General features: G+C 47.0%; 1 long non-coding RNA gene across 1 annotated transcript in view; it reads right to left on the reverse strand.

The window, feature by feature from the left end:
* The window catches only part of LOC113906622, an 11,231-nt gene extending 600 nt beyond the window's left edge, over positions 1 to 10,631 (reverse strand). Inside the window, exons 1-3 of the long non-coding RNA XR_003514943.1 lie at positions 10,523 to 10,631; positions 9,879 to 10,265; positions 9,307 to 9,450 (exon numbers count right to left, since the gene is read on the reverse strand). This is a non-coding gene — a long non-coding RNA (uncharacterized LOC113906622). The remainder of the gene's footprint in view (positions 1 to 9,306; positions 9,451 to 9,878; positions 10,266 to 10,522) is intronic.
* Between the last annotated feature and the right edge of the window lie 4,010 nt (positions 10,632 to 14,641).

Below are 14,641 nucleotides of genomic sequence, written 5' to 3' on the forward strand. Positions count from 1 at the left end.
CCGCGCGCGGTCTTGAGGCCCGCCGCGTGCCAGGCGACCGCCAGCACCACGCCCCCTCGCGCCACGTGACACGGTTCCGCCCCGCGGAGCGCGATTGGCCGCCGCCGCCAGCTCTACGGGTCCCCATTGGCCCAGGGGCGGGGTCCGCGCCGGGGAGCCCGGGTTACATAAGGGGAGGCGAGGGAGCGAGGGCAAAGGCTTTCAGAGGCCGTTACGTAACGCCGGGGATTCGGCCTGAGGACCGCCCATGACTAATCCTAGTGGTCGGGCGCCGTAGGCAGGGGGCGGAAGGAACCTGAGGAGGCCCTAGTCCCCGCCCCCTACGGCGTCGGGGGATGGGCCACGGGGGCCGCCGGAGCGAGCGTGGCAGTGATAGGACGCCCGGAGCCACCAATCACGAGGGGGCGGGCCCCGAGCGGCAGGGTGGGCGGGATCGGCCCAGCCTCCACGTGATTGCAGCTGCACCCCGCTCCAGTACTCTTGCCTGGAAAATCCAGTGGACGAAGGAGCCTGGTAGGCTGCAGTCCATGGGGTCGCTAAAGTCGGACACGACTGAGCAACTTCACATTCACTTTTTCACTTTCCTGCATTGGAGAAGGAAATGGCAACCCACTCCAGTGTTCTTGCCTGGAGAATCCCAGGGACGGCGGAGCCTGGTGGGCTGCCGTCTATGGGGTCGCACCTTAGCTGCAGCAGCAGTAGCAACCAGGAAGCGCCAGGAGGTGTCCGGGAGAGTGGAGCCGGCGGGTTGGGCATCCAGAGGAGGCCCCTGGACGTCCTAGCGCAGCGCTTTCCTTATGTCTTCTCGAGTTCCCGTCGTTTCCATCTTTGTTAACGACCTTCTTTCTCTCACTCCTGCCGACACTGAGCGGCTGGGAGGACCCAGGCCGTGTAGCCGACTGGGAAGATCAATCTGGTTTTCAGAGTGGAATTCTCCACAACTTGAAACATTCCCTCGTCTTCCTAAAGATTTCATTTAGCAACTGGAGAAGACAAGTGTTTGTAAAAGACACTATTTTGGAAGGGAAAGTGTAGAGAAGCCCTTTAAAAAACACAGAGGGCTCTTTTTAATTGTGTCTCGACTTAGCTGAAGTGTGGGATGCTGTGCAGATATTCTGTGCGTCTCCAGTGCCTGGTACAGAAACCTTCAGTATTGGTTGGATGAATTGAAGCAATTGTGGCATAAAAGAGGAGGGTAAAACGGAATGTGGCAGGTCATATTAGGTATTGAATGCATGTGAGCATGTACAGTGACTCAGTCGTGTCCGAATCCGACTCTGTGACCCACGGGCTGTAGCCCTCCAGGCTTCTCTGTCCTTGGGATTATCCCGGCAATAATACTGGAGTGGGTTGCCCACTTTTCCAGGGTATCTTCCCCACCCAGGGATGACCCACCGTCTCCTGTGGCTTCTACATGGGCAGGCAGATTCCTTTATCATTAGCACCACCTGGGAAACCTGGGTATTAGATAAACCACCTTATTTTTTCAAATGATATTCACTCTCCTCTGAAGCCTTGTTTTGTTAACTGCATTTATTCAGCAAATATTTACCGAATGCAAGTCTGGGGATTGCAGGTTTTGATGAAGAACAGAGAGTTTGTTTTCCTACACATTACGTTTGAGATGTGCGTCATACATCCAAGCAGAGTGGTCAGGTAGGCAATTGGATTTTGCCAGCTGGGAGCTTAGGGGAGAAACCAGGGGTGGAGATACGGCTTACATTTAAGGGAGTCATCAGAGTCTCTATGGCGTTCACAGTGGTGGGTGAAACGGTGTCAATGACAGAGTGCAGACAGAGAAAGGCCAAAGACCAAGCGTCAGGGTATAGGGAGATAAGGTCAAGCAAAAAATAAGGAGCCATAGATAAGGTTTGAAAGAAAGCCAGGAGTGTGGGGTCCTGGAAGCTCCCATAATGAAGCATTTCAAGGAGACAGCTGGCAACTGTATCAAATGCTGGTGACAAGCCAGAGTGAGACAAAGGCAGAGAATTTCCTGTTGGCCTTCACCAAGACGATGACCTTGGTTACAGATGTCTCAGTGGTGTGGATTGAAGAAAAAGAGGACGTGTGATGGTGAATACCGGAAGACATAGGAAGGATTTTGCTGTGAAGAGCTATAGATAAGCATTTGTTGACTGGAGGCAGGGATGCGGGATCACTAATTAAGTGATGGCGTGATCCAGTAGGAGGTGAATGAATCCAGAGAGGTGATGACACAGAAAGGAAAGAGCCTGCAGACAAGAGGCAATGGCTGAAGAGAAGTCCTTCCTGTGGTTGGGAGTCCACAGTGTTGCCCAGAGGCAGGGACTTCTGCCAATGGGATTGTCCGTGTGGCAGTACAGAGTCAAGTAGATTTCTAAATGAACTTAGCTATTTAAAGGATGAGGGGAAAAATATTTCCAATAATTTTATTTGGTTTATTTAGTAAATTCTAGTTTTACAGGTTGAATTTTCTGCTACTATGAAAAGCCAGCTCAGTTGGAAGTTTGCTAATTTTTTAAATGAGCTAAGCAGTCTGGTCAATTTTTAAAGCAAATAATTAATCCTCGTTCAAACCAATGAAAAAACTACTATACTTTAAAAAAACATTTCATTCGTGATGCAAATGTAGAATTATCGTGTAGGGGACACAACTCATTAGACGAGATGGTTGGATGGCATCATCAACTCAATGGAGATGAGTTTGAATAAACTCTGGAAGATAGTGAAGGACAGGGGAGCCTGGCATGCTGCAGTCCCGTGGGGCCACAAAGTCAGACAACGACTGACTGAACAAGACAAGGGGAATCTGCCCCCCATTTTTTGATGGTAATGTCAAACACAGAGGAAGATGTTCATAGAGGTTCCACTTCTCCTTTGGGTGACAGGTAGGACTCCCTTCCTGAGGTGAGCCACGGTCAACTAAGTCACTTTGGTCGATGAAATGTGAGCAGAGCTGCTGGCTCCATATCCAGACAGGGGTTTTGAGAGCCAGTGCACAATTCCTGATGGTTCCTTCCTTCTGTAGTGATAACTAAATGAATGTTTACAGGAAGTTCCCCACCTGTCTGGCAGGAGCTGATGATAGCGCCTTCCCGCTGACTGGCATCAGACACAAAGCACAAGCGAGGAAAAACTTGAAGCCGTTGCGATTTTGGGGGTGTCTGTTACACAGCACACTTCCAGCATATTGAGTGCTAACAGATGGTGACCAAAAATACCAGCAAGTCCAGCAGATGTGTCTGGAATGATCCCTGGGTGGGTGATGGGGCCCTTCTCTGCAACAGTTAATGACAGGAAGACCATGAGGAAGGAGGGGTTTCCTTGTCTGGTGAACACTGAGTTTGAGAGGCTTGTATCCAATAGGCCAGGAATCATCATCAGATTAATGAATGGAGAGATCAAGAGCAGACAGATTGCCTGAGGGCAGGTGGTTAAGTAGAATGAAGAGAGAAGTTGGCTGAGGTCCCACCCTAAGGAACCCTGACATTTAAGGGATATGCAGTTAAAGAGGAGCTCATTTATGGTAGATTTTCCTTTAAAATCTTGAAAATGATACCAAGGGTTCACATGTTATTTCATTCTCTCAAGGTCCTGAACAAAAGGCAGAACTCTCAGTGCTTTTCCAGGGACATGACTGTCTGCCAGACAAGAAAAACAGTCACCATTTACCTGAGGCAATGGAAAGAAGTCAACCTCTTTTTCATCAGATTTCTACTGCAAACTGGCATTTCATTGTAAACATAAGTCTCCTTCCACCCATATTATATTGTTCTGTAGGGGTTGTAGAATAAGTGTGGAAGCATAGTCAAGGGGGAAAGAGATATGCTGAATGAAAACAAGAGACACGGTTTGGAGATGTCCATTCCCCACCTGGGTCAACTTCCCCATGTCCCATGTGAGCAGCTGTTTGATCCACCACATACTGGCCAGCTCTGGCACAACTCATTTCAAAAAGACCATCTATTTAAGAAACTCAAAGCCAAATCCTGAGTGTTTCAGTGACCACAAGGAAGTCAGTTCCCCAACATCTCCTCGGCTGAAGAACACTATTTTATACAGGGAGTGGGGTGTGAGGAAATCAGGGTCCTCAGGCAATGAGGAAGGGGAGTCAGGGTCTGTAAGGGAGGGGGTGAGCAGTAGGGAACGCCATTTCAGGACCTTGGACCACATGCTACTCCTCTATCAGGGACACAGGCACCAGAGTTATGTTTATAAACACTTTATTCAGTTCATTATAGCGGGTGAGTTCCCAGCTAAACACACAGATACACAAGTTGGGTTATTCCTGGGTTAATGCAGCAGCCAGTGGGTTACATGGGACCAAGCACCAAAGCTGCAGAATCAGACCTGGCAGAGACCTGAGACGAGGGTGGGCCACTGTCCAGACACTAACTGCTGTCCCTTCTCCCAGCAGGGCACACCACAAGGCACATCTTCAACTTCATACCATTGCACTGATGTCAGGGGAACAGATGTTAGAAGTGGAACCTGGGTCCTGATGCACCTTAACTGGCTGTCGCTTTGTACGTCACCAGTAGCATGTGAATGAGACTTTGTGAACATCTGGTCCGGTGAGCCCCAGGGTGCTAGACTTCTTTCCCCCCTCAGTGCCTCCTCGCCTCTTTTCATTCCTACCTGACTTCTTGACCTTAAGCCACACACTCTGGTGTCCAAAGTCTCATGTACACAACAAAAGTCTCTCAGCTGACAACACCTCTGCCCAAAGCAGAGTCTCATGCAGAAAGTCTGTGACGTCAAAGAAGTTGTCTCTTGTTAGCTGTCCCCTGGGAAGAGGGTCATCTACCCTGACCAAATGCCTAGTGAAAGTGAATTTTACACGACAGATTTAGACAGTGGAATATGGATCACAATTAGAAACAACTCCCAAGAGCTGTTTGTCTATGGAGACTGGGCCAGAAAATGACCTGTCTACAGACAGTCTCACGTGAAGGCTACAAAATTGCTGCTCACATATTATTAGAACATACTGGAGCTTACAGCTGATCATCTGCAAACTGCTGAGTAAAACGCCTCCCCACAGGTAGGAGACGGTCAGCATCGAGCCTCAAATCTTTCTCTAAACCTCAGGAAAATGCTAGAATCGGAAGGCAGTTGCAAAGACCTACACCCTTTCAGGCAAGAAGGCCTGCCAGGATGTCAGAAGTTCCAACACACATTACACTTTAATTCTGAAGGGCACCTTTGAGTTCCACTGGTCCATTTTCTGAATTTATCTGGCAGGAAAAAACTTGATGTCTGACTGGGATTTAACTTTTTGGCAAGATAGAACTTTGGTCACAGCCATCGTTCTATAAAATGTTTTAGAGAGGTTATTATTTCTGATTAAAACAATATTTTTAGCAAGTGATACATAACAGTTAACAAGAAAGTAAACATCTTCATATCTAATGTAAGAGCAAAAACTCTTTACCATATCTTATTTTAAAATACAGCAAAAGTCAGTAGTGTCTATAAACAGTAGAGAGTTTCTGCTATAGGGAATCAGAAAAAGAGCAAAATAAGGCACAGATTTGTGTTAGGCAGTGGTGTTCTTTCGGAAGGCACAATTGGAATCTGATTACCCAGAGGTTTAAAATGAGGGTAATGTCATATGATGAGGACAGTTTAACTTGGAACAATTTCCTTAACTGCAGTCAATGGCAATTAAACCAGACAACATTACTGCTAGGTTATAACACTCTGCAACCGAAGAAGTCCTCTCCATCAGCCCATTTGTAAATCTGAAAAGGCACTGTGCAAAACGGAGGCTGGGGCTGACCACGCTTCTAGTTTGGAGTGCATATTACAAAAACAAAGGCACGTCTCCTAGGAAACAAACTTTACAGTCACTAACAGAAAAATAATCATTTTAGACAAGAACAGTAAGGCGAGCTTGATAATATAGCAGGTTCTAAATCAAAAGTCTTGAAGAGGTTTCTTGAACAGCAGGCTGGAGTTTCACTGGTTCTTCAGGAAGATATACTCCACACTAACAAGCAGAGGAGATTTAAAAAAGGAGAGGGGAGCGGGGAGAATAGTTGTTTAGTCTTTCAGTGCAAACACAGAATAAACATCAAACACTACAGTCTAAGTGTGAACAGAAATTCAATTTCTGGCCAATTTCCTACTAGCAGCTTCTCTACATTTTGTGGAAGATTAGAGGAGGCTGCCAAAAAAAGGATCCAAGACACATTTCTTTAAATAGTTCTCATGTTCTGGGCTACTAATTGCAATGGGCTGTTCCAATACTGTCTACAGTAGTACTAATGGTTATAATAATAGTATTAATGATAGTGTGGGTGTATATTTGTTCCTTTATATAACTATTCTTATTATATGCCAGGCACCATCCTAAGCACATTTTATATATTAACAGCTTTGTCCTCATAATAAACATATGAGATAGGTAGTAGTTATTATTGTCCCCATTTTATAAAAGGAAATTGAGGTTCAGAAATAAGAAATTACTTGTTGAAGGCCACACAGCTGGATGGTAGAGCAGAGTGGATCAGAAGTAGCCCATGCTCTTCATCACTGGGCTGTACTACTTCTCATGAAAGGAAATATCTGATGAAAGTTATACAGAGATCAAACTTATGGATCAGGATAATGTTTAGTTGAAAATCTCAGATTCAGCACTCAAGTATTTACAACACTTACTAACGAAAAGGAAAACCTTTGGGATACATTAACATCTCCAAGAGAACTTTTATTCTGAGCTGTTGTACATGGAGTCAAATGTGAACAGACAAGACTTTCTGCAATGAGTTTGGAGCAGGAGAACTCACCGACGATGATGATGATGATAGACCACACGGTGATTCCTATCGCCCACATCTGTAACCAAACATATGTCCACTTCACATTCAAACCCAGAGATTAACGTGCCAACTGAAGAGTATCATTTAGTATCATTCTAGTCACAGAAGGAGAAATTAAGGTGCCCACCCATCCCAAATAGTCATAATTATTAAGGCCTAAACTTAATGTTCTTATTAATGTTCAGATAGGTGCTAACGCTCACCATCTGCTTTTTTATAACACGTTCAAATGATTTATGGTCCTAGATAGGCATCTGTCTGTGGATACACGGATTAAGCCTGTGTCAGGTATCAGAAAGTGTCACTCTTCAACCCAGGAAGGGATGTGACCGGGCCCACTTCTTTGGCAACCACGTGAACTCTGCTTTGGGCCTGCTCCTCACGTGGTGCTTCCTGCTTTTCTGTGGAGCATGCTGTAGCTCTCCAGCACCTCTTTCCTTTTCCCTGGAGCCATCTGCACCTGCATGCAAACTGACCTTCCTGTTCCAGCCCTCTCCTGTCAGTCTGTGTGCAGGGCTGGAAGGGGCTGCAGTCTGTGACTGATTCTGGACCTGCTTTTTCTACAAACTTCTGAACAGCCACAAAGCATGGGCATCTCAATTGTGGGGCAGAAAAAGGATATGTAGTCAGATTTAGATTACAAGTCAATGCAAATTTCTGTGTGGGAAGTCCGATTCATCTCTAAGGCTCATGAAAGTCCAGTATTTGTAGCCTTTGTCTACCCCAAGACAAGACGGTGACTTGATATAAAGACCAGTTAAAAGCGAAGTACCTTGCAATTCTTCCACCAGATTTTCTCTTCAACTTGGCACACTTGTTTCAAATTGGAGGCTCCTGCTTGTAGCGCATCTGCACGGTCATCCAACTCAGAGAGCTTCTGGTCTCTTTCCAACACTTTATCCACATTGACTCTCATGATGTCCACCACCTGATGAATATGATCACATTCAGGTACAAGTAAAGGAAAAAAAATGCAACTCATCAACGAAGTTTACTGGTTTTTTCCAGGTCAACTCTTTACTCTTTTGAGTCAAACTTTCAAAAGAGAAAAAAGGGTTGACTGTTTCACAATAAAAACACTCAGCAAACTAGGACAGAAGGGAACTTCCTTAATACAGGGTATCTGTGGAAAACCCACATTAACATCCATGCTCAGTGGTGAAAGACAAGGAGGCCCACCTTCAGTACTGCTGTTCAACACTGTACTGGAAGCTCTGGCCAGGTAGGAAAAAGAAATTAAAAAGCATCCAAATTAGAAAAGCTTTCTGGTGGCTTCCCTGGAGCTCAGCTGGTAAAGAATCTGCGTGCAATGCAGGAGACCTGGGTTTGATCGCTGGGGTGGAAGATCCTCTGAAGGAGGGAACGGCTACCCACCCCAGTATTCTGGCCTGGAGAATTCCATGGACTCTATAGTCCATGGGGTCGCAAAGAGTTGTAAACGACTAAGCAACTTTCACTTTCCTTTCAAATTAGAAAAGAAGTAAAATAATCGCTGTGTAGTGATTTCCACGTACAGAAAAATCCAAAGAATTCTACCAAAAACGCTTACTATGAGTTTAACAGTAAGTTTATGATACCGTAATCATAACACCAGTTATAATAGTTTAGGGTGTACCATAATAAATGTGGGATCAATCCCCCTCTCTCCTCTTGACATGACTGAGCGACTTCACTTTCCCTTTTCACTTTCATGCACTGGAGAAGGAAATGGCAACCCACTTCAGTGTTCTTGCCTGGAGAATCCCACCGACGGGGGAGCCTGGTGGGCTGCCATCTATGGGTCGCACAGAGTCGGACACGACTGAAGTGACTTAGCAGCAGCAGCAGCAGCAGCATGAAGCCACAGAGGTTTGTGCTACAGAATGTGCATTTTTAAAATCTCTTGGGAAGAAAGTTGTCAAAAGAAAAGTGTTTATAACCATTCCATTTTAATTTGGTAAATTCCTGACATGACATGACTGCATTTTAAAAGTCCAACTATTTTCCCCCCAATAATCATAGAAGACAATATTCCTTTAAAAAGTCAATCTCCAAAATGTGGTTATGCCAAACTCTTACTCTCCCAAAATAAAGCTGCAAAATACTGCAACAAAAATACTAAACTATTACACAAATAGGGCTTCCTGAATGGCTCTGTGGTAAAGAATCCACCTGCCAAGCAGGAGATGCAGATTCGATGCCTGGGTTGGGAAGATCCCCTGGAGATGGGCATGGCAACCCAATCCAGTATTCTTGCCTGGAGAATCCCATGGACAGAGGCGCCTGGCAGAGGCAGTAGGGGTTGCAAAGAGTCAGACACGACTGAAGTGCATGCACACAGTGCTAATCTGAAAAACTAAGATGCCAATGGCCTCAGTGTAGATTTACTCATCTCACATAGAACAGCATAAAACACTCAAAACATTTCTGTGCCTAAAACCAAGCAGACAAGGCTTCTGGCCTGGGTGCCATCTATGAGCAGTGATGTTTGTGCAAGACTGTATTTTCTGGGCAGCCCGTTTACCTTGTACCCTGTGTACACAGAGAAGGGCATAGTTAAGGGCATCCAGTGTGCTTGGTTTACTATGTCTTTCCGATGGGAAGTATTTTTTCATTTCTTGGACAACCGTTCGAAGTTCTTCAGAAACTCTTTCAATCTTGCTGTTCACTGTAAGATCAAAAAAAAAAAAAATTCTAAATTCACATTTTGGATTACAATAGGTCAGTTTTCATTGAACAGCGTATTTCGGGCCATGCCTGCTTTCTGAGCACTTAACATGAATCAGCTCATTCAGTTCACAGATTTATTATCCCCTTTTTACATGTGGGGAATCACAGGTCAAGAAATTGGTAAACATCAAATCTTTTCTACTGTTTGATTCCCACTTCAGCCTAGAGTCAGCAATTCCCTAAGCACTTTTTATCTACTTAATATAGTTAATTTCCTTTAGTGTCTCCAGGGTATTTCATTCCAAGCTGCTGGAGACTCCCGGTAAACTTTTTCCTAGGCTTACAAACAAAATGCAAAAAGATGGAAGCCCGTCTTTCCCTTCTACTGCCCCAGCAAATAACAACAAACTCATCAGATCATTTCACCTGTTGCTGGTCTGCACCAATTTGCTCCGCAGCTCGCATTTCTGGCTCCATAGCTCAGCAGCATCATTCCCGGGGGCCTCAGGACCACTGGCCTGTGGTCCTTCAAGTTCATGACGCTGATTCCCCCTGGGGTTCTCAGATTTACCACTGGACCTTTCTACATCTTCACAGGGATCCATCTTTCGCCCAGCAGCCCTCAGTCAGTCGCCTGCTCTTTGCTACTTAGCAATCGGCGACCGAACCGTATTTCTCATTGTGGTCCATGCCATCGCCTTAGAAATGTCAGTCATCATTAGCGGGCAATTACGGACCCTGCTCCTCCGGGGGCACTTTTCTCCCCAGTATTTCCCTGCAATTTTGGATGTCTCCGCTCACCGGAAATCCACCCTGGAGGGGGAGGGTGGAAATAAAAGTGACAAGTGTCAAGAGAAACACAATTCGATTCCGGAAGCTCGGCTGTAGCTCCTAGGGTGGGCAGCCCTGGGGGAGACCCCGGCCCCGACAGCCTCAATAATCGCCGCGCACCCAGGAACAGGACCGAGCAAGGAGCCACTTGAAGCATAAAATTCCCACAGCGCAGGACACGCTTGAGGCGACCGCGGCCGGCGGGCTCCGAGCCCACCCGGCCCCAGCCTAGCACTCACCCGCCGCCGCCGGCGATGCTCAGCCCAGCGGACCCGACCGCGCGCGGTCTTGAGGCCCGCCGCGTGCCAGGCGACCGCCAGCACCACGCCCCCCTCGCGCCACGTGACACGGTTCCGCCCCCGCGGAGCGCGATTGGCCGCCGCCGCCAGCTCTACGGGTCCCCATTGGCCCAGGGGCGGGGTCCGCGCCGGGGAGCCCGGGTTACATATGGGGAGGCGAGGGAGCGAGGGCAAAGGCTTCAGAGGCCGTTACGTAACGCCGGGGATTCGGCCTGAGGACCGCCCATGACTAATCCTAGTGGTCGGCGCGTAGGCAGGGGGCGGAAGGAACCTGAGGAGGCCCTAGTCCCCGCCCCCTTACGGCGTCGGGGGATGGGCCACGGGGGCCGCCGGAGCGAGCGTGGCAGTGATAGGACGCCGGAGCCACCAATCACGAGGGGGCGGGCCCCGAGCGGCAGGGTGGGCGGGATCGGCCCAGCCTCCACGTGATTGGCAGCTGCACCCCGCTCCAGTACTCTTGCCTGGAAAATCCAGTGGACGAAGGAGCCTGGTAGGCTGCAGTCCATGGGGTCGCTAAAAGTCGGACACGACTGAGCAACTTCACATTCACTTTTCACTTTCCTGCATTGGAGAAGGAAATGGCAACCCACTCCAGTGTTCTTGCCTGGAGAATCCCAGGGACGGCGGAGCCTGGTGGGCTGCCGTCTATGGGGTCGCACCTTAGCTGCAGCAGCAGTAGCAACCAGGAAGCGCCAGGAGGTGTCCGGGAGAGTGGAGCCGGCGGGTTGGGCATCCAGAGGAGGCCCCTGGACGTCCTAGCGCAGCGCTTTCCTTATGTCTTCTCGAGTTCCCGTCGTTTCCATCTTTGTTAACGACCTTCTTTCTCTCACTCCTGCCGACACTGAGCGGCTGGGAGGACCCAGGCCGTGTAGCCGACTGGGAAGATCAAATCTGGTTTTCAGAAGTGGAATTCTCACAACTTGAAACATTTCCCTCGTCTTCCTAAAGATTTCATTTAGCAACTGGAGAAAGACAAGTGTTTGTAAAAGACACTATTTTGGAAGGGAAAGTGTAGAGAAGCCCTTTAAAAAACACAGAGGGCTCTTTTTAATTGTGTCTCGACTTAGCTGAAGTGTGGGATGCTGTGCAGATATTCTGTGCGTCTCCAGTGCCTGGTACAGAAACCTTCAGTATTGGTTGGATGAATTGAAGCAATTGTGCATAAAAGAGGAGGGTAAAACGGAATGTGGCAGGTCATATTAGGTATTGAATGCATGTGAGCATGTACAGTGACTCAGTCGTGTCCGAATCCGACTCTGTGACCCCACGGGCTGTAGCCCTCCAGGCTTCTCTGTCCTTGGGATTATCCCGGCAATAATACTGGAGTGGGTTGCCACTTTTCCAGGGTATCTTCCCCACCCAGGGATGACCCACCGTCTCCTGTGGCTTCTACATGGGCAGGCAGATTCTTTATCATTAGCACCACCTGGGAAACCTGGGTATTAGATAAACCACCTTATTTTTTCAAATGATATTCACTCTCCTCTGAAGCCTTGTTTTGTTAAACTGCATTTATTCAGCAAATATTTACCGAATGCAAGTCTGGGGATTGCAGGTTTTGATGAAGAACAGAGAGTTGTTTTCTACACATTACGTTTGAGATGTGCGTCATACATCCAAGCAGAGTGGTCAGGTAGGCAATTGGATTTGCCAGCTGGGAGCTTAGGGGAGAAACCAGGGGTGGAGATACGGCTTACATTTAAGGGAGTCATCAGAGTCTCTATGGCGTTCACAGTGGTGGGTGAAACGGTGTCAATGACAGAGTGCAGACAGAGAAAGGCCAAAGACCAAGCGTCAGGGTATAGGGAGATAAGGTCAAGCAAAAAATAAGGAGCCATAGATAAGGTTGAAAGAAAGCCAGGAGTGTGGGGTCCTGGAAGCTCCATAATGAAGCATTTCAAGGAGACAGCTGGCAACTGTATCAAATGCTGGTGACAAGCAGAGTGAGACAAAGGCAGAGAATTTCCTGTTGGCCTTCACCAAGACGATGACCTTGGTTACAGATGTCTCAGTGGTGTGGATTGAAGAAAAAGAGGACGTGTGATGGTGAATACCGGAAGACATAGGAAGGAATTTTGCTGTGAAGAGCTATAGATAAGCATTTGTTGACTGGAGGCAGGGATGCGGGGATCACTATTAAGTGATGGCGTGATCCAGTAGGAGGTGAATGAATCCAGAGAGGTGAATGACACAGAAAGGAAGAGCTGCAGACAAGAGGCAATGGCTGAAGAGAAGTCCTTCCTGTGGTTGGGAGTCCACAGTGTTGCCCAGAGGCAGGGACTTCTGCCAATGGGATTGTCCGTGTGGCAGTACAGAGTCAAGTAGATTTCTAAATGAACTTAGCTATTTAAAGGATGAGGGGAAAAAATATTTCCAAATAATTTTATTTGGTTTATTTAGTAAATTCTAGTTTTACAGGTTGAATTTTCTGCTACTATGAAAAGCAGCTCAGTTGGAAGTTTGCTAATTTTTTAAATGAGCTAAGCAGTCTGGTCAATTTTAAAGCAAATAATTAATCCTCGTTCAAAACCAATGAAAAAACTACTATACTTTAAAAAACATTTCATTCGTGATGCAAATGTAGAATTATCGTGTAGGGGACACAACTCATTAGACGAGATGGTTGGATGGCATCATCAACTCAATGGAGATGAGTTTGAATAAACTCTGGAAGATAGTGAAGGACAGGGGAGCCTGGCATGCTGCAGTCCGTGGGGCCACAAAGTCAGACACGACTGACTGAACAAGACAAGGGGAATCTGCCCCCATTTTTTGATGGTAATGTCAACACAGAGGAAGATGTTCATAGAGGTTCCACTTCTCCTTTGGGTGACAGGTAGGACTCCCTTCTGAGGTGAGCCACGGTCAACTAAGTCACTTTGGTCGATGAAATGTGAGCAGAGCTGCTGGCTCCATATCCAGACAGGGGTTTTGAGAGCCAGTGCACAATTCCTGATGGTTCCTTCCTTCTGTAGTGATAAACTAAAATGAATGTTTACAGGAAGTTCCCCACCCTGTCTGCAGGAGCTGATGATAGCGCCTTCCCGCTGACTGGCATCAGACACAAAGCACAAGCGAGGAAAAAACTTGAAGCCGTTGCGATTTTGGGGGTGTCTGTTACACAGCACACTTCCAGCATATTGAGTGCTAACAGATGGTGACCAAAAATACCAGCAAGTCCAGCAGATGTGTCTGGAATGATCCCTGGGTGGGTGATGGGGCCCTTCTCTGCAACAGTTAATGACAGGAAGACCATGAGGAAGGAGGGGTTTCCTTGTCTGGTGAACACTGAGTTTGAGAGGCTTGTATCCAATAGGCCAGGAATCATCATCAGATTAATGAATGGAGAGATCAAGAGCAGACAGATTGCCTGAGGGCAGGTGGTTAAGTAGAATGAAGAGAGAAGTTGGCTGAGGTCCCACCCTAAGGAACCCTGACATTTAAGGGATATGCAGTTAAAGAGGAGCTCATTTATGGTAGATTTTCCTTTAAAATCTTGAAAATGATACCAAGGGTTCACATGTATTTCATTCTCTCAAGGTCCTGAACAAAAGGCAGAACTCTCAGTGCTTTTCCAGGGACATGACTGTCTGCCAGACAAGAAAAACAGTCACCATTTACCTGAGGCAATGGAAAGAAGTCAACCTCTTTTTCATCAGATTCTACTGCAAACTGGCATTTCATTGTAAACATAAGTCTCCTTCCACCCATATTATATTGTTCTGTAGGGGTTGTAGAATAAGTGTGGAAGCATAGTCAAGGGGAAAGAGATATGCTGAATGAAAACAAGAGACACGGTTTGGAGATGTCCATTCCCCACCTGGGTCAACTTCCCCATGTCCCATGTGAGCAGCTGTTTGATCCACCACATACTGGCCAGCTCTGCACAACTCATTTCCAAAAGACCATCTATTTAAGAAACTCAAAAGCCAAATCCTGAGTGTTTCAGTGACCACAAGGAAGTCAGTTCCCCAACATCTCCTCGGCTGAAGAACACTATTTTATACAGGGAGTGGGGTGTGAGGAAATCAGGGTCCTCAGGCAATGAGGAAGGGGAGT

The sequence above is a fragment of the Bos indicus x Bos taurus genome, chromosome 16, assembly GCF_003369695.1.
Source record: "Bos indicus x Bos taurus breed Angus x Brahman F1 hybrid chromosome 16, Bos_hybrid_MaternalHap_v2.0, whole genome shotgun sequence".
In the NCBI taxonomy this organism is placed as follows: domain Eukaryota; kingdom Metazoa; phylum Chordata; class Mammalia; order Artiodactyla; family Bovidae; genus Bos; species Bos indicus x Bos taurus.